This window comes from Canis aureus, chromosome 5 (assembly GCF_053574225.1).
Source record: "Canis aureus isolate CA01 chromosome 5, VMU_Caureus_v.1.0, whole genome shotgun sequence".
NCBI classification, from domain to species: Eukaryota; Metazoa; Chordata; class Mammalia; order Carnivora; family Canidae; genus Canis; species Canis aureus.
The window spans coordinates 60893584-60912813 of NC_135615.1; the positions used below are offsets into that span (position 1 = coordinate 60893584).

The 19230-nt window shown below is 42.2% G+C and overlaps 1 long non-coding RNA gene across 8 annotated transcripts in view; it reads left to right on the top strand.

Annotated features, from left to right (window-relative positions):
• Positions 1-18360, top strand: part of LOC144314342 (uncharacterized) — a 154973-nt gene extending 136613 nt beyond the window's left edge. For 2 of the 8 annotated variants that reach the window (XR_013380141.1, XR_013380163.1), the window contains 2 exons: positions 4435-4566; positions 16669-18345. This is a non-coding gene — a long non-coding RNA (uncharacterized LOC144314342). Of the gene's footprint in view, positions 1-4434; positions 4567-5551; positions 9361-16668 lie in introns of those variants that run through there. The other 6 variants (XR_013380144.1, XR_013380146.1, XR_013380147.1 and 3 more) reach the window with 6 other exon arrangements.
• Positions 18361-19230: the final 870 nt, after the last annotated feature.

The following is a 19230-nucleotide window of genomic DNA, read 5'->3' on the forward strand; positions in this document are numbered from 1 at the left end:
GGTTCTCATTTCTGGATACACATTAGCAGCACTGCCTGGGGAGCTTTTAACAAAGTCCTGTTGCCTGGGGCTCACTCCCAGAGTCTCTGATTTAACCGATTTGTAAGGGGAGGAGGCCCTGAGGATTCATTATTTTTTGAAAGACTGCCTTGTGAATCTAGGTGCAGCAATAGTTGAGAACCTTCAAAAAATAGACAACTACTACTTTTCTTAGTAAGGGTAGTGCTGAACTTGAGCACCAGCAGGTGTGGCAATCAGACATAGAGGGAATCCAGACCACCAGGGGACTTAGAGAACATCCAATCCAGTGGCCTCCAGTCCTTTAAATTTGGTGGACCAGTGTAATTCAGATGATATTTTGAGGACTGACAGAGTTGCAGGTTTGTTTTGTCCTGTTTGCCAAATTAAGACGATAAATACAAAACAAAGCAAAACAAAACTCAACTATTATCCACTGTCATTTTTTTTTAATTGAAGTTTTAATGTTACAGATAGGAGAGACCTAAGGTCAAAGTCAAGGACAGTCCTTTAGACAGAATACATTTCGCTTTAAGAGGAACTCACTCTCATGGTCCTTATCTTTCCTCATTTCAGTGAAAACTCGGTTATGGACCAGGGTGGTTCAAGAGCAGCCTGTTTCCAAGCTAAAGTCATAATTTTACAGATGAGGATATTGAGACCTGGAGAATGGAGGATACTTGGCTCATGTTCCTGCCAAAGCAGCAGCAGGTCTGGGACTAGAATCCACTCTCCTGATGTCTGGTCATGTCCCCTCTACAGGGTTCTGATGAAAAGCCTGGCATTCCAGGTGCCTCCCACTTAATATACATGCGAAAGAGCCATTGGGCACGTCTGCTCAGTCCTCCCAGCCACACCCTATTTACTAAGAACATTACAATTGTAACACTCAAAGATATGAGCTCTGTTGGGAGAGCTCCATCTTTGAACCTCCAGAAATGATGGAGAATGTCTAGGTTTCTGTGTGCCAGAAAGGGAACTTCATTTGCTTCCATTGTAAAATGGGGGAACATATTATTACTTCATCACAATAGGATACTGTGCTCTGAGAGCTAACATTTTTGAAGAATTAGTTTTCTGATTGTCTCCTGTAAAGTTCAAAGCATCTCTCCCCATATTATGCTGTTATTTTTAATAAGTCGACTAATTGGCTAATTCTCTTGGAAATGCTTTGATTTGAGGAAATGTACATTTACACAATTCCCTTAGAGAAGGAAGAAAACGGATTTCCAAATGCATTATCAGTAAGCAGGACATTTGGACCCTGTCTGTGATCGGAAATGGAGAAGACACAGTGAGCTTTTGGGTTCAGATGTTCAATTCAATATGCGAAGGAGATGATGGAGAATGGGCACTGGCAGTACGCTCATTCCCTCTGGATGACTGCAGCACTCTGGAAGGGCAGGCTTAAAGCCAACTTGGATCTCAAGTCTACTTGAAGTGGTGGCTTAGAATTGTTAGGGAACAGGGGCAGGAAGGGACATTCTCGAGTGACAGTCACCCTTGGAGCTGCACCCTGTGGAAAGGGCCATGTCCTATTTTGACCATCGGCACAGTTCTGGTCCCTTATAGATAGGGATACCTATTTGTTGAAATGAAGTGGCTTTTAGGGACCCAAAGGCATTTCCCTACATTGAAATCAGGTGACATCTAGAGAACTAGACTTAACCAGGGCAGTTTTGTGGGATGGGAAGAGAGTGCCTGGGAGCAGTCAGGAGGGAGTTGTGTCTGTCACAAAGCCATTGGATGGCTGTCCCGAAAATGGGTCATGAAGGCTCCCTCAATGGGGAGAAACATAGAACAGAAATGTCACCGACCTCATAATTTTGTTGAAATCTGGCTCTGCTTCCCGCAGCCCATCTTTCTAAAGCCTATTTCCTAGAGCAAAAAACTGCAGGTTTAATACCCCAGTCCAAATCCCTCGATTAACCCAGGCTCCTATGGGATCCCACCTACCAGAAGTAAAGACAGAATGAATTCAGTTTCCTTTAAAATCATCATCTGACTTCCTTTTGACCTCTTTCCTGATTTCTAATTTACTCAAATAAACCCATATACCTTAAAACCACGCCCTGCAACCCACAGGTGCCTAAACTCATTTTAAGGACTTCTAGAAGGGAGCTCCTGCAGCCCATCTGGCCTATACATGGGCACCTTTGTTTCACAGGGACTGGAGAAGGGGCACCTCTCCATCAGCCCTTAAGAAGATGAAGGAAGCAGGGAGAACACAGAACCATGGAGGCTGAAGTGTGCATGGAATGAGACTAGGATCCTCATTTCCCATTAGAAGCCACTGGAGCACAAAGAGAGAAGTGACATGCCTCAGTCACATCAGACATTGGCAAGATTGGACCTAGAATAGGATTTTTTGACCCCTGCATAGCAGCAGCCTGGTCATTTGACCACACCAACTCCTGGCTGCCTGGTGGAATGGCCTGTCTCTTTCCTGTGTTTAAAAAACTCCAGGCTTCCTAATCTTAAACAAGAATCTTATTCTGGGGGGAAGGAAGATCAGCAGGGCCAATCCCAAGTATCAGAGGGCCAGACCTGTGCTCCTGAGTGGCTGCCCTGAACACACACCCAGGAGGACCTGCCCCGCCCCTCCAGACTGGTCTGGGTGTGGACTGCAGTGAGGGCACCACTGCCCTCTGCTGTACTGCAAAGTGAATACTGCTGGCATGCCCTACTCACCTTGTCCCAGGTGGGGCAGGGACATGGAGGAGATGAAATAAAAGGCCGGGCCCCATTAAGAGGCTCAGCTGATCCACCCCTCTTGGAGTCTTTCCATTCTACCTGTGAAGTTCTTAGCTTCAGGTAGTGGAGTGAAAGCACCTGGTGCTTGGTTGTAGGTGTTTGACTGTAGGGCAGAGACAGGCATTGCCCAAGCTTTCCCCAGGCAGAGTCTGAAGATGTGGGGATGGTTCTAGCAAAGCTTGCATTGCATTTCTTATCTTCTTGGCCCCATTGGGATCAACACTCGGGATTTTTCCAGTGCTACTCATATTGAATACTCTTTAAAGGTGAAGCCCCTGTTGGCCATGGGCCAATCCTTTCAATTCTGCAAACACAGTGCCCTGGGGAAAGAAGCCTAAGTACTGCTTTCAGATAAGTATACCCCACAGTTGTATGGCGCACTATGATTTGTCAACTTTGTTCCCATTAGCTGTCTCAGTTAATCCTCACAAACTTGTGAGTTGAACAGAGCAGCAATTACTATTCTCATTTAACAGATGGGGAAACTGAGGTCTAGAAGGTTTGGCACTCTTTGATTGCCTTGAATTTTAGCTAGGAGATATAGTGTACCTCCAGGTAGAATTGAATCTATCAGTCCCTAGGTTAATATAAATTAAGGTACAAGATAGTTAATGCCAAGCAAAGCATACAGTAATCACTCAGGTATTATAAGGGGAGAATTCAGAGCAGTACTGTCTAGTTACTTTGCAACAATTCAAAACTCAGTTTACAGCTTAGCCCCTGAGTTCCTGAGTGTGTCCATTTTTAACAGGGTCACTAGGATCTCATGGTTGGTGACTAACAGCTAACAGGTTAACAGCTTTCCTTTCAATAATTAAAATGTTTATACCTTTTGGTCCTAACTTTTTTTAAAGATTTATTTACTTATTTGAGGGAGAGATAAAGAGCATGAGTGAGCAGGGGGGAGGGGCAAAGGGAGAGGGAGAGAGAATCTCAAGCAGACTCCACACTCAGTGGGGCTTGATCTTAGGACCCCAAGATCACAACCTGAGCCAAAATCAAGAGTTGGACACTGAACCAACTGTGCCACCCTGATGCCCCAGTCTTAATTTTTAAAATAATCTATCTTGCTTTATCCCCCTAATATGTTTGTAACTCAGGGACAATAGTTACTCTTACTCCCATTTTGATGATGGAGAAACTAAGGCCTGAAGAATTTTCATACCTTCATGCAATCAGCATTTGTTCTGGTGTTTACATGTACCAGTCACTCTGCAGTTCAGAGATTATAGTGAACAGGATGGCCATGGTCATGGGTACCATGAAATTCACAGACAAGTTTGGAGGGAGACAAATAGACAAATACATACTGCAGTAGATAATAAATGTACATATGATGAGTGCCATGAAATTGAACAGGGTACTATGAGCACAAGTGGCTGGAGACCTCACCTAGTTGATAAAGGAGTTGTTTGGGATATCCAAGGACCTGCAAGAAAGCCATCTGAGCCAGAACACAGAGAGCAAAGGGAAGAATGGTCCAAGGTGAAGCCTATGAAGCCAAAGTTATTCTTTAAGCGTGATCCCACAGTTAGTTAGAGGCAAAGTGTGGGCTGTAATTGTGTCTCCTTCCTGCCAAGGCTTTAATCTCTACCTTCCTTCACTCTTTACTCCCCTGATTCTTCTACTCTCTTTCCAAACCTAATTGCCTTGATTTTCCAGGACCATAGCTTCTCCTCCTGTGTCACTGCTCCTGCTGTGCTCTCCACCTGGCATGCCTGCCTTTGTATCTCTGCAAGTCAAAAATTCTACTGACTCCAAAGCTAAGGATTGTAATCATGAATTTATCAGTAGGTAAGGTAAAGTAATGATACAGCCTAATATATTATCAAGTAGTGGGGAGTTGGCAAACTGGAACAGTCATGCTTCTATCACATACAAGCCTGGTGCTGTTCAATAGAACTTTTTGGAATGATGGGCATGTTCTATATCTGTACTGTCCAACACAGGAGCTTCTAGTCATAGTGGCTAGGGTAATTAAGGAAGTTAATTTTTTAATTTATTTGGTTTTAGTTAAGTTAAACTTAAATAGCTACATGTCGCTATTGAGCGATCATACCGGACAATGCAATTCTGGCTGCTGCTTTCTATTCTGGAGTATGGTCCAATATTGCCAGATATTCCAGCTTTTTAAAGAGAAGCCAGATCTCCAGATTCTTGTTTGAAATCTTTTGAGTTTTAAATGTTGGCAATACACTCAAAATTTAAAGATATACTGTGGATGATTCTCGCCTGTGGGAAGATGAAGTAGGCATACTTTTCTCTATTACTCCCGCTAAGTACAACTGAAAACCTGGACACTATATATAACATAGAAATAAGATGACTCTAAAAAGTGAAGAGAGGAAGACAGACTGGCTAGGAATTTTGGTACCCAAAGAGTGGCAGAGTGATGAGTTCCTTGGGTTTTCTTAGAAGGTCATATATCCCAGGTTTGGAATTAAAGAATCAGCAACCCAGACACCAATGAGCACAAAGAAAGCCTCAACAAAAGTGTGCTCTCTCTGGCTAAAGTATCAGGAAACGGACAAGCTAGGAAGACAGAATACTTTTAGATGATAACTAATCTAAACTTCAGCCAAATACTATGGAAAAAAACCAATGGTCCCACCCCACACATATAACACAAGCCAACTGAGAAGCCTTGACTACCACCTTCATGAGGCATAATGGGGCACCTAACATCCCTGCTGGGGTGGTGTCAGAAAGGAAGCCAAGTAGACTGGAACTTTCATCTTATGATCTAGTCACTAGCTCTTCCCCCTCTTTCTCTTTGCAGCCATGATGTCAGTGGAGACCACTGGGGGAAATTGGGAGCCTGGACTTCCACTTCTACCTAAAAATAATGAGGGTCCCCTTCCCCCCTTGTTGGAGTAGTATCTGAGAAGTTTTAGTGCAAAGTCAGGACTTTCACCATTACCCATCAGTAACATCATAGTGTTAATGGAGACCATCAGTAACAAGGAGCTCTCTCACCACCACTACCACTTTCGATGCCAACAAAGGCTGAATGGGAAACCTGGCCTTTTATCTTCATTTGGGAATAACAAGCCGGTGCCACTCCCACCCCTGCTGGACTGGTGTCAGAGAAAAACAGTTAAAATGGAAGTTTTACATAAGATCCAGAGTCTTATATCTTAATACAAAAATGTCCAGGTTTCAACAAAAAATTGCTTGTCATGCCAAGAGCTGTAAACATCTCAGATTGAATGATGAAAAGATAATCAATGGATGCCAACACTGAAATGACAAAGATGTTTAGAATTATCTGAACACAAGTTTTAAACATCCATGAAAAAAATGCTTCAATGAGCAACTATGAACATAGCACACTCAAAACAAATGAAGATGTTAGAAGTCTTGGGAAAGAAATAGAAGATATAAAGAAGAACCAAATGAAAAATGAAAAAATAAGTGAAGGAGAAAAAAAAAACCTCAGTATATGGGTTCAATAGCAGAACAGAGAAGACAGAGGAAAGAATTAGTGAACTAAAAGATAGAATAATAGAGATAAACAATCTAAATATCAGAGAAAATAGACTGGAGAAAGAAAAACCCAAAACAATAGAACCTTGGTGACCTATGAAACTATGATAAGGTATCTCACATTCATATCATCAGAATCCCATAAGAAGAGAAAGAGACAGGCTGATGAAGGACTCAAAGAATAAAGGCTGAAAACTTCCCAATTTTGGCAAGAGATATAATCCTAGAGATTCAAGAAGCTGAGAAAACCACAAATAGGATAAATCCAAAGAAACCTATGCTAAAGTGTGTCGCAGTGAATCTAAGAGCTTTCTTGTCCTCTGGCCAATGGGGAGCCTTGGTGGAAAATGTTGAGTGAGGGAGAAAAAGCAAAGTCAGAGTACCTATTGTTTCCTTATGGTTTCACCAAATTGACGGGCTGCTGCCTTCCCCTGAAAATCATAGCTCCTTTCAGATGGTCCTCTCCACATAATGGTTCTTACTTGTGGATCCATGACTGATTCCTCTCTCACCCTTGAAGGCCTGAGGGTGGTAATTGCCCTGGTATTACTGCCCCTGGGTACTGCATTATCTCTTGTGGTTTTTCTACACCTTGGCCACAACAATGTAAATATTTCTTCTATTAAGCTATCTCCAACTTAACATGAGATGTGTGTGCCATCTATTTTCCTCCATTACTCTGACTGATAGACCTATCCAACCAGGTCAAAATTCTCAGTGACTGTATTAAAAATGATAGAACTTGTAGCAAGAGTATCATCAAATACAAAGTAAGTATAATGCTCTTCCCTTTCTGAAACAGAGAACTTCTGGAGAAGACACTTCAGGAAGGCGGAATATAATGTTCTAAAACAAAAACTATCTCAGTTATCTGACTCCATCATCAAGGTTACAGTAATCAGTTCATAAATCAAAAATTAATAATGTCTATCAATCCTAAACACTTAGCAATAGTCATCAATAAGGAGAATGGTAAAGATTTACTCTACATTTAGGGGAATTTGGAACACTGGAAGTAGCACTACTTTAGAATCAGGACCCCTGAGCTCTGCCTCAACATATGTGGTCCTGGGCAATAGGATGCTTAATTTCTCTGAATCTTCTACACATTTATAAAATATAGAAATTGGGCAAATGATTCTTAAACTCTAATTTAGCTTGAAAGTCTATGTGATTATGAGGAGGGAAAGATATAGTGTGGTGTGTGGATGGGTAGGAATGGGGAGTATAGCATGTGGACAGGGAAGACTGGAGAGTGTGATGTAGGAGTGGGAGGACTGGAGAGTGTGGTGTGTAAGGACTTAGCCCTTAGGTCTAGTAATTGAGGTAAAGAATGGTGCTGAAAAGTCAGTGTGGAAAGGATATATTTGGGATGAAATTGGATTTCTTGATGAACTTGAGGCAAGAAGTGATGACATCTCAATACAGACAGTGGCACTGCTTCTGATTCCAACTAGTACTAGGGACAGAATGAAGAAATAATTATTGAATGATTTCATGTGGGAGTTACAAGGAAGAGTATAGTGACTCAAGGTTTGCGGACTTGATTCCTGCCAGTGTAAGTGTGTGAACTTGTCAAGTCCTTTTCCTCTTTAAGTTCTTAACTTGGACTAAATAATACTAAATAATCTTTAAGGCCATTTCCAAATATAAAACCCTAGAAACCGGGACACCTGGGTGGCTCAGCGGTTGAGCATCTGCCTTTTGCTTAGGGCATGATCCTGGGGTCAGGGGATCGAGTCCCACATTGGGCTCCCCGTGTGGAGCCTGCCTCTCCCTCTGCCTATGTCTTTGTCTCTGTCTCTCTCTCTGTGTTTCTCATGAATAAATAAATAAAAATCTTAAAAAAAATAAATAAAACCCTAGAAACCCATAATACAGAAATCTATGTTCTCAAGTTGTGTGTGGTAAGGGTAAGGCAAATTCCTATAAAGCAAGAGGTGAGAAGTGATATTGAGACCAAGAGAAGAATAGTCTCCATCACCCTATCCCTCAGGCTTATTTTGAGGGTCAAACACTAACTTTTCCCAAGTTCTACATCACTTTGGAAGAACAGAGTCACATACTTGAAAAATTAATTTTATTTAGGCAATCCTAATTATTCACTGCAGCTATACACAAATATTCCAGCACTCCTTCCTGTCCAGGGCACGCTCTAGTTTTTTGGGGCTTAAAGCTTGTGCCAGATACTAAAACATATGTTACTTTACAAATTTTACAAAGCACATGACCATGTAAACACATCCTAGTGGCTTCTCTTGGGGACTTGAAAGGGACATGTACAAGTGAGGGGGACAGGAGCTAAGCTTTGTTAGTTTGATGGTACATTCACCTTTGTTCCTGCTCATGGAAAAAATTACACTTCTTCATTTCATCCTGGTCATATGACTCAATGTAGTGAGTGAAATGTGAGCAGAAGTGGTATGTGCTACTTCCAGGTGGAAGATTTACGAGCCTGTCATGATTCATTACCTCCCTTTTCCACTGGCATGGGGACTGTGGAGGCAGCTGTTAGCACAGAGCCTTCCCCATCCAGGTCCCTAGGATTATGAGGAGTTGAGACCCACTGTCATGGAGAATGGAGAATGAGTGAAATAGACTTTTGTGGTATTCATTCACTGAGATTTTCGGGATTGCTTGTTACTCTAGCACACCCTAGTGAAGCCTGACCAAAACAATACATTGTAAAGTACTTTTAGGGCATAACCTCATTTCTTTGTGGGAGGGACATGAGCATTTCTCATCCCCATTTTTCAGATGAAAGTCTGAGGCTCAGAGAGGTTGAGTATCTTCAGTGAAGGTTAGAAGGAAAGTGCCTGGACTAGAGCCCAGACCTTTTGGCTCTCAGGCTTAATTCTGTCTCCAGTGGGATATTGGTGGTTGCAGTTCATCTCTGTGGCATCTTTATTCCCAATTTTCTCTGTCTGCCTCCCCCAATTCATGATCCCTGCAGAAGCCCCAGCTTCCACCTAGAGCAAGTGCCTCAAATACTTTATGGCCCTGGTTTCTGTAGGGATCTATCCTTTTCATGCTCAGATGAGAAATCCTAAAGAGGGGCCACAGGAGAAGAGAATCCTTTCCAGATTCCAAATAGATTGTAATGTGTGCATTTAGAATATAGAAAAATTTAGATAGTCACAAGGACTTTTCTCCTGTTTATTTATATAGTATAACTTATACTTGCATACAGTACCTTATCAACTCTTTCCCTAAACACACACACACACACACACACACACACACACACACAGAAAATTGGGTTTAAATGAACATTAGTAATTTAATTACATTTAAGGCATAAGCCTTGGTTTATGCTCTTAGTCATTACTATAATATCTGTTAAATGAGTGAATGGGTTGGTTTTGACTTGGGGAGAAGGGGTATGGCTTAGTCCATTCTGGCTGTTATAACAAAATACTGTAGACTGGAGGCTGGCAGTCCAAGATCAGAGTGGCTGCATGGTTGGGTTCGGGTGAGGGCTCTTTTCTGGGTTCGAGACTGCCTAGTTCTTGCTGTGCCCTCACATGGCAGAAGGGGCAAGGGAGCCTTCTCAGGCAGCTTTTCTGAGAGCCCCAGTCTCATTCAGGAGGGCTCCATCTCTTGATCTAATCTCCTTCCAGAGGGCCCACCTCCTAATACTATTACCTTGGGAGGTAGGTTTCAACATATCAATTTGGAAAGGACACAAACATTTAGACAATAGCAAGATAATTTAAGGCAAGGGTCACTTCCCTGGAAGTGTAATACAAACCTCCAGGTGTACATCCTGTTCTAATGACAAGGTAAGGGGGAAACAGAGAGGTGGGAAAGAAAAGGCCCCTATTTGGCTGAAGGATGGTTAATATAGAGCACTGATCAAAACACCTCAGTAAACAGCACACACAGCTACCCCTGTCATCTGGCAGGAGATCAATAGGCTTGAGCTGAAAAGAGAACCATCTGAAAAGCCAAGAAATATTGCCCAGAGAATTGCATTAGACAGCATTACACTCAATAAGGTTTGGTCTTGTCAGCTACTTGCCCTGCCTTTGCTTCAGGAAGACTCTTTCTTAGATTAGAATTGGCATGGTTGGGGAAGGCTGTTAGATGCATGTAGACTTTTGCTTTGTGAGAATTGAATCAAGCCCTGTAAACTCTCTGAGGGCTTAGAAATCCTTTCACTTACAGGTAGGAACTTGATGGCACAGGACTTCCTGCAAGAGGTATTACTGTTGGCTCAATTATCTTCTCTCTTTGTCTCTCAGTCTCTGTCCTCTGTCTTCTTGTCTCTCTCTCTCTCTCTCTCTCTCCCTCCTTTTCTGTCCTCCTCTTTTATCCCTGCAAGCCTATCATTAGGTGAGACTTGCCACATCACATCTTGGTAAAGCATCGATCCTGGCAACCCATGTCACATTGAAACATGAAACTAGGGCAGCCCAGGTGGCTCAGCGGTTTAGCACCTGCCTTTGGCCCAGGGCCTGATTCTGGAGACCCGGGATGGAGTCCCATGTCAGGCTCCCTGCGTGGAGCCTGCTTCTCCCTCTGCCTGTGTCTCTGCCTCGCTCTCTCTCTCTGTCTCTGTGTGTGTGTGTCTCTCATGAATGAATAAATAAAATCTTTTTTTTTTGAATAAATAAAATCTTAAAAAAAAAAGAAACATGAAACTAGACCAAAAGTTAAAACTCAGGAAAAATGGAATTTTTCTCTCCACTATACCCACTCTCTTAAAAATGTCAATGACAAACTCAAATAATTCTTTAGTAAAAGAATATGATTCCCGCTATTCAGAATAATTTTTAATAGTGTAATATTCTGTTAAAAGAGGACCATCAGGGGATCCCTGGGTGGCTCAGCGGTTTGGCGCCTGCCTTTGGCCCAGGGCGTGATCCTGGAGACCCAGGATCGAATCCCACGTCGGGCTCCCGGTGCAAAATCTCATAATTTTTCAGAGTTGGAAACTAATTAAGTTCAAACTCAACATTGTTACAAGCCTAATAAAATACATAAGCATGGAGCCTGCTTCTCCCTCTGCCTGTGTCTCTGCCTCTCTCTCTCTCTCTCTCTGTGTGACTATCATAAATAAATAAAAATTAAAAAAAAGAGGACCATCATGTATATTACACAGATTGCCAATGTCCAAATAATTGTACTACAATGAAATACACTGTAGAAAAATCTAAGGACTACTTCTGATGGTTCAGAAGGCCATCCACAGTCTGATAGGGCCTTTTTACATCATTATGAGTAATTCTCATTATTTAAGACTCCAACTGGGCAAATAGAGGAGGCTGAGCTGAACCTTTGCTGACATGTGGACTCCCAGGGGAAAATTTATATATAATCTGTCTGATGTAAGCTTGATTTCTTTGACATTTATCTCTTTCATGAAAGTAAAAGGCTAAGAGAAAAAAAGTCTGTTTATATTAGCTTTACTTTTGTTTGGGTTCTAAGAAGCAGGAGCCTTATAATCCTCTGAGATTCTTACACCTTCCCAATCATTTTCTCATCCATGATTTCACTCTGTTGTTCTACCTGGCTCTGTGGCTAGAAAGAGGCAGTTAGCATCATCCCTGCACTATGGAATGGAAAGCAGAGCTCTTATCTTAAGGGCAGTGTGTTTCCCAGCACTTCTCTACTTTCCTCCCTCCCCCCATCCCTGGTCATTCAAACTGGGACTCTTCATCCATTGCCCTACCAAAAAAACACAGTGGTACAGAGACATGCTTCCTTTTTTCAGGTTCCATACCATGTGTCCCAGTGCTCTGCCACTTGGGTACATGGTCTACAACCTTGAGAGCTCTTACTGAAGAGGCAACATAGTATAGGTAAAAGGAGCACTAAATCATGAGTTGGGAAATTAAGACTCACATCCTGGCTTCACCCCAAATCTCTCAGCCTTTACCAAGAGCAATTTACCAAAAAGCTTTAGTTTCCTCATCTGTAGAATGGGTTTAGCGATCCTGTCCTGCCATCCTCAACAAGATCTGATATAGAATGAATCAACAAGATCCCTCATTGGCAGGGAAGCCTGTGCAGGGCCATCTGGATGAAAGAGCTCCATCTCTATCTGTCTCTGGGACCTGCTCTGTGGAGTTCCAAAGGGTGTCAGGTTCTCACAAAAAAAGGTGTTGGGAGCTTGCTCTATCTGAGGTTCAGCATTTTGCAGGCACTATGCTGCCTGAGTGATGAAGCATCTGTGAAGAACTCTCTTTTAGTTGAAATTCAAGTTCATCTCTTGATGAAAGGCTGGTGAGGCATAGAAGTCAGTCAGTATCCCTGGGAGACTGACCTGAGCTCTTGCCACTCGGCTTCTGTCACTTACTCTGACTTCACAAGTGGCCAGGCCTCACCTATAGATGCAGCATTTGGTAACCCAAGAGGTGTGATTTGAGAGTCTCCAGAAACTTCTGTTCACACTTATCTCCCATCCTATCTAAATTCCATCATCAATGTCAGTGCTGTCCTAAAGATCTTTCTGCGATGATGGAAATGTTCTACAACTGACCTGTCTGATACAGCAACCACTAGCCACATGTAGCTATAGAATACTTGAAATCTGGCTAGGATGACCAAGGAACTGAGTTTCACATTTTATTTAATTTTAATTAATTTAAATAGCCACACATGGACATTCAGATATAGTACTCCTTTTCATCAAAGCACTGTGTCCAGAAGACCCCTGTTAAATTGCTTATGTATTATCATTATTTTTTAGTGAGGCCATATGGCCAAAGTGAGGTTCTGGCATGTGTATGGGGATAAGGGAGGAGAGAGGAGAGGAAACTTGCAAGGAAGGCCAGCTTGCTGGCTCTCAAGAGGCCTCTAAGGGAACATCTGGCTCTCAGTCTTGGAAACTCAGAAACTGGATTTTTTAGGGCATGGAGAATCAAATTGATCTTCAGAGTTGTGAGCCTTTTAATAAACCTCCCAAAAAGAATATGATCAATCAGAAAGCTAGCACATGGAAGTGCAAGGAAACAAGTACCAGCTTATCCCTGGGGGTATGGAGAGGGGCTAGTACTTTTCTTCATGGAAACCAGAGTCTGAAGAAGAGGTAGTTTGGTGAGCATGGACCCAAAGTAGGTAGCATAAGGATTCAAATTGTTGATAGGGCCACACACTCATGGCACAGTAGATCTTATTTGTCCTGGGAATGTTCTAGTCCTGTTTCTGACTATAGTCCTCTTTTCATGAATGGTGCTTGGGTAGTTATCCACAAGTGTTTTTTTTTTTTTTTGGACTGACTCTATTTTCTAAGCTTTTATCATTGACTGGCCCACACCTATTGACACATCCTTTCTTTAGTTATATCGCATGTACAAGGAGGTTTCTGTCCTCTATCACACAGCTGGGGGACATTTATCTCTTTGAGACAACTTAGCCTGCCTCTGCTTTGCACAACTGTGAGTTGGCTTCACAGTTTAACTCTCAGAGGACAGTCACATTTCCCTTGCTTCCAAAGTCTTGACTGACTGCATAGATTTCTTGCAAGGGGTAGCATATTGATTAGCAGATTGAAAAATAGCTCGGTGTAGTCAGGAGCTGATAACAGAAGTGCTTATTGGGTCCAGACAGTAACTAAATGAATGAAGCAGGCATGATGGTGGGCTGGTTGGTGTGTATGCCTTAGAAGTAGACCACTGGAGCTTAGCTGTGGCTGTTCGTAGCCATGCTAGAATGTGGGCTGAGACTTGCTTGATCTTTTGATGTTTAAAGAGAAATTGAACATTAGTTATTAATGTGAAATCTCATGATTTTTCAGAGTTGGAAACTAAGTTCAAACTCAACATTGTTACAAGCCTAATAAAATACATAAGCAAGGTGAATTGAACCCATGGTCATCATCTCAGAGTTTCTGGGTATTATGGGAGGTCCTGGCCTGGGAGGGATCTAGTCCAAACCCTGCCTCTAAATCAGCATGAGGTCTTGGGGAAGGCACAACCCCCTTGTAACTCAGACTCCTCCTCTATGATTTAAGAGTGTCAGGTGGGACAATCTCTGAAGTTCCCTCTTATTCTGCATTAGCCTCCTCTACCATAACAAAACACCCCAGGTTTAAATCACAGAAATTTATTTTCTCACAGTTCTGGAGGCAGAAGTCCAAGATCAAGGTGTTGGCAGGTTTGGTTTTTCCTGAGGCCTTTCTTTTTGGCCTGCAGTTGGGCACCTTCTCACTGTACGCTCACATGGCCTTTCCTCTGTGCACATGCATCACTGGTATCTTTTCTCCTTCTTATAAGGCCACCATCAGTTCCATTGGATTAGGGCTCCTAGTCTGTATGACTTCATTTAATCTTAATTACATCTTTATAGGCCCTTTCTCCAAACACAGTCACACAGAGGGTTAGGGCTTCAACATGTGAATTTGGGGGTGGAGAGACACAATTCAGTTCATAACATGCTTTGGGAGTACTTTGTTAACAAGGTCACTGAAGCTAGACCATGACTCTGACATCTTTGTTCCCTTTGCCCCTTCGGATTTGCCCTCTGCCCCATTCCAGTCGTGCCCTGCACATGGGGAGACTGACCTCTATGGATGATATCAGTGGGCTTCCTTGATCTCTGGCTCTGGTTAGGTTCAGCCAGTAAGGAGGCTAAGGAATAGATGAAAGGGATAAAGGAGAAGGAAGTTGGGATAATTTGCCCCCCAGCACCTGCGGCAATATTGCCATGGGCTAACTGTGTCCCTTTTCTGAAGATCACTGCTCTCATCAGATAGCTACTCTGTCTCCATGTTCTCCAGTAGTTCCCTGGCCCTCAGACCCAGAGGCAGTAATATCCCTCCTGTTACGCACCCTGGGACATAGCACCGCCCCTATGGCTTTCCTACACCCTACCACACTCCTGAGAAGGATCCCTTTATTACAGTTTTCTCAAATTTCTCAATTTGATACAACTAGAGTATGGAAGAAACTTATCCGTGGGTCATCTGTCCACCCCCTCCTTTTGCAGCCTCCCTGTCCTTGCTCCAGTTTCCAGGCAGCTCTGCCTCATCCAGAGGCTTGGCTGGCTTCCCTCAGGCCACACATTCTTTCTCTGAGGTGAACCACATCATGACTTCTGCTCTCTGAGTGGGTTTGCTATTATCCCATCATAGTCCCTTTGGACAATGGTAGAAGAAAGAGCTAGCTGGAAAACGAAGCCCTCTGCAACTGGGCTCTGGGCTCTGTCTATAGATGTGACATCAGCTTCTTGACTACTTACCCCAAGTAAGTAGACATTTCTTCGAGGCCTGTAGAATGTATTTAGAAGGAGATTTATCCTGTTCCCTCTCATGGTCACAGGCTTCTGGGAATAGATCAAGTTCCCCCCTTCATCCAGAATACTCACATTGTACAGCCTCCCTCTCCCCTCATTGAAGTTCCCTCCACTAGAGTTTCAGAAACTGCACTGGTTATAGACATAAATGAATAGGGAAAAGTTGATAATGCATTCACCATCCAGAGAGAAGGACAGGAAGACAAATACATGGAAGGTAACTATAATACAAGATGGAGGTAAACTGAGCACTGTGTTAGTTAAACGCTAGGGGTGGGTGTAGCACCCAGGAGAGTAGTTTAAAGGTAAGGGTCCCAGATTCAGGCTGTTAAGTTCAAATCCTGATTCATTATTCAATAATTCTAACCCCTTGGGCAAGAAGCCCAACTTCTTAAACTTCGTTTTCTTAATCTTCAAAGTATGGCTGTAATAGGTTGTTTTTGCTAGGAATAAATGACATATAATGCCTGTAATGGGCTTAGTGCAGTGCTTGGCATATCTTAAGTGCTTACTAAATGATAGCTTTTGTTGTTACTTAGCAAAATTTGTACAAAGAATGGGGTTTGTGGTGGCCTTGAAGAATGGGAGAGGGAGAAGAGGGAGCTCCTTCTAGAAGGACAGAGGAATATGGTTAAAGGTACAAAGGTAAACTTGTTTAGGAATTATTAATCAATCTAGCTGTTATATGAAATGATATTCATTAGAAAAAAGAGCCAGAAAAGCTAGTTGTAACCATATCAAAGAGAACACTGAATTACAGGGTGAGGGGTTTATATGTAATTCTGTTGGCAATGAAGAGCCATTAAAAACAAGGATTTTAAGCAGAGCTATGTATGCTTAGGTAAACCTAAGAAAATTGATCTGGGCAGCTTTGTATTAACTAGATTGAGTGTGGGGGGCAATGGTGTAAAAGCAGACATGAGGCTATTACTATTGTCCAGGGAAATAGTAACAAGACCTGCTTTAGGGAAATGTTGATAAATAGTGATCAAACTTCTAATACCCAACAGAACTAGTTTGGCAGGAGGTGGATCAGCTGGAAACTAAAGTGTTTAGAGCCATTCACAATCAGGGGACAATTGGAAATTTAAAGGAGGCACTTAAACCTAATGTCAATCAAAGATTAAAGTGACAAAGACTTTACAAAATTATATTTTAACACTTTTTTTTCAGGAACAAAACTACAGAGCTCACCTGTATTGTCACCAAGTGGTGCTGGCAATAAGGAGTCAAGAACCTTGGCTTGGAGATACGGTGGGGAAATGGGCCATAGATGCATATTCTCTTATGTGGGCAGCCACATGTAACAGCATGTGGCAGGAACTCAAGAAGCTGACGACAGTTATCAAAGAGCATATACACATGTTTGTTCAGCCCCCCTCACAGCTCCTGCCCCATTCTGACGAAGAAGGCTGCTAACATTTAGTCAGTGTTCTATTTAGAAAGATAGTGCCTTGGCTGGTATTTTCACTTGTAAGAGCTGGCTGTCCTAAATGCTGTAGGAAATTGCCCTGAAACCCACATGGCAGGCCAAGAAAGGTACAGGGTAGGGCCAGATTATTTTCCCTGAGAAATGAATGTTAGTCAAGAAATACATTCTTTAGGGATGGAGCCAGAATAAAGAGCTCTAAGACCCTTGTACTCACCTAGAAAGAAGGATCTCTGAAGAATGGTCAGCTGGGGACTTAGTCACACGTTACTGAATGGAAACTCAAGTATCTAATCCAGCAAGGCCTTAGATCCCTTTGATAAGCCTTATATCCAATAGGGTGCACCTTCAGGTAGAGATGGAGAAGATGATTTCCTTGCCATAGGAAGCCAGAGGTTATCTAAGTGGTCAGGGTCCTTTTCAGAACCAGATAGTCCTCCATAAAGTAGGGCTACCCAGTGAGGTATCCAGCAAGACTTCCAAAATGGCTGACTATAGGAACTGTCCGTGGTGCTGTAGTTATCCTTGCTTAAGCCCATTGGACAGTTTCTATTATTAACTGCTATATGGCAGGTGCTATGCCACATACTTTATCTACATTGTGTCCTTTATTTTTTTTAAGATTTTATTTATTTATTTGACAAAGAGAAAGAGGGGCGTGCACAAACAGGGGGAGCAGAAGAGGGAGAGGGAGAAGCAGGTTCTCTACTGAGCAGGGAGTCCAATGTGGGACTCAATCTCAGGACCCTGAAATGAGCCAAAGGCAGATGCTTAACTGACTGAGCTATCCAGGTACCCCTACACTGTGTCCTTTAATCCTCATGGTAACACTGCAAGGTTAATAATATAATCAGCTACCTTGTTTCTACAGATGAGGAAACTAATACTCTGAGTTTCACTTTCTGCCTTATCCCATGTGAATAACCTGAATAATCTCTTCAGACATCATTTGAGGACTTCCAGCTTAATAAAGAGGGGATATCTGTTTAATACCCTTTCTCTGATTTGCGTAAAGAGATCTTGTTCCTTTCAAAGATGATGGTAGTGGAGATCTACACCAAAGGCAACCGAGTTATGTCACAGAGAGTCTAAATTTAATGAGAAAGATTAAGCATGTATAACCATATTTTAGCCTGTTAATTAGAAAGGAATACAGGAACTTGAAATATGCTTGACAAAAGAGAAGGAAAAATTACCCTCCCCCAATTAGGAGAAAGCAAATCACGTTTTTGTGCTTGTTTGTTTTGGTGAAGATTAGCAAGACCTTTTTATTCTTTAACAATTTTCTTCTTTTTTTTCCTTGGCTATAAGGTGGAAAAATAATAGGTGCCAAGACAGACAAGATAGAGGGCAGATAAAGGCTCATCCCTTGTTAAATTGGAAGGAATCTTTGCTAGGGCAGTTGGAATCATAATAAAGGAAAATGCATGTGAGCTTTTGTTGCAAACATTTATTTTAAGATTTATTTATTTATTCATGAGACACACACACACACACAGAGGTAGAGACACAGGCAGAGGGAGAAGCAGAGGGAGAAGTAGGCCCCTCTCAGACAGCCCAGTGAGGGACTTGATCCCAGATCCTGGGATCATGCCCTGAGCCAAAGGCAGATGCTCAACCACTGAACCACCCAGGTGTCCCTGTTGCAAACATTTCTGAATCTTAGGACCTGAAATAGTACCGGGATCAGGGAAGAGGAATAAGCTTTTCTCAAACTCTAATATTACAAAAACTCAAGGGGAGAAACATAGTATTTAAGCTAGGAGTAGGGCTGAGAACCAAGTCAGAGGTTCTCGACCTGGATCCACAGACCCTCGGGGTTGGGGTAAGAAGGGAGGTTCATGAAAAGGCTCCATGGGATCTATGCAGACCTTTAAAATGTGACATAATGTTATTCATAGATGCATTTTTAAGAGAGTGGTCAATAACTTTCAAGAGAATCTCAAAATGTCCAAGAATATCCATAAAGTAAAGAGCTACTCATTTAAATAGTTATTCCAGAAAGGTAGGCCTTAGTGAACAAAGTTTCAAATTATACCTACATATTTTTATATCTGGGTTTGAAATAAGCAGCCCATTTAAGTATGACACTTATGCTAATTCAAATTAATGCCTGTACTTGTATAAGTGTTCTAGTTTCATAGGAAACACATCTAATTAAGTAGAAACTATGTGTTGTTCCTTTCAGTTGGATTTATTTCTTGAGGGAGCCTATAAAGTGGGAGAAAACATCAATCAGTCAGAAAATATTTGATGAGAGCTCACAATATGGGAAGGCTATCACTCACCTGCCTAAAATTCAATAA